The sequence below is a fragment of the Fukomys damarensis genome, unplaced genomic scaffold (genome assembly GCF_012274545.1).
Source record: "Fukomys damarensis isolate Sample0158 unplaced genomic scaffold, DMR_v1.0_HiC HiC_scaffold_37, whole genome shotgun sequence".
NCBI classification, from domain to species: Eukaryota; Metazoa; Chordata; class Mammalia; order Rodentia; family Bathyergidae; genus Fukomys; species Fukomys damarensis.
In genome coordinates, this window is record NW_022900949.1 from 12,146,216 (window position 1) to 12,147,073 (window position 858).

General features: G+C 38.7%; 1 pseudogene; it reads left to right on the forward strand.

Annotated features, from left to right (window-relative positions):
- LOC117284475 overlaps nt 1-303 on the forward strand; it is an 806-nt pseudogene extending 503 nt beyond the window's left edge.
- Nucleotides 304-858: the final 555 nt, after the last annotated feature.

The following is an 858-nucleotide window of genomic DNA, read 5'->3' on the forward strand; positions in this document are numbered from 1 at the left end:
GCATTTTTCATGGCATTTATATCCACCTGGCTCGGATTTTGTTTATCCTTCTGCATCACCAATGCTATAGCTGGAAGGTGTGGTGCTGTCTGTGGATTTGGCCTTTCATTGATCAAGTGGATCCTTACTGTGAGGTTTTCTGATTATTTTACTGGATATTTCAATGGACAGTGTTGGGTTTGGTGGAAATTTCTTGTACTTGGCCTTCTTTTCACGGGAGGCTTTGTTAACCATCTCAAAGTGAGAAACATGGCTGAAAGTATGGCAGCTGCTCATAGAAAAAGATATTTCTTCTTATTGTAGAGATTGCATCAACCCAAAAGTCCTCTATTGTATACCCGTGTGAAATTTCCAGATCATCTGTAAATCCCCAGCTTTGGTGGAATAGAAGCCTACTAATAGAAGAAAAATTACTGAAGAAAAGACACCAAACAAATTTTTTTTCTAAGACAGGGTCTCACTATGTAGTTGAGACTGACTTGGAACTCACTATATTTCCCAGGCTGGTCTCGAACTCTCAGCGATCCTCCTGCCTCAGCCTCCTGAGTCGCTGGGATTACAAGTGTGTACCACCACGCCCGGCAAAGACAGCAAAATTAAATGGCAGGATGGTTATGCTTAAAAGCCATCTCTGTTCTTTCTTTAATTATTTATACGTTATTTGGTTTTCACATTTGCATATGTGCCCATTTAAAAAATTTACATGTACTTGAAGAAACTGTAAAGTTGTAGAAGTACAGTCCAGTAATGTCTGACTAATCAGTGTTATGATATAATTGAAAGAATTGAGTGATAAAATCTCCCAGCTGGTAAATGCCATGGACTTCTGGCTTGACTGTAAGTATAATAAAAATGAAA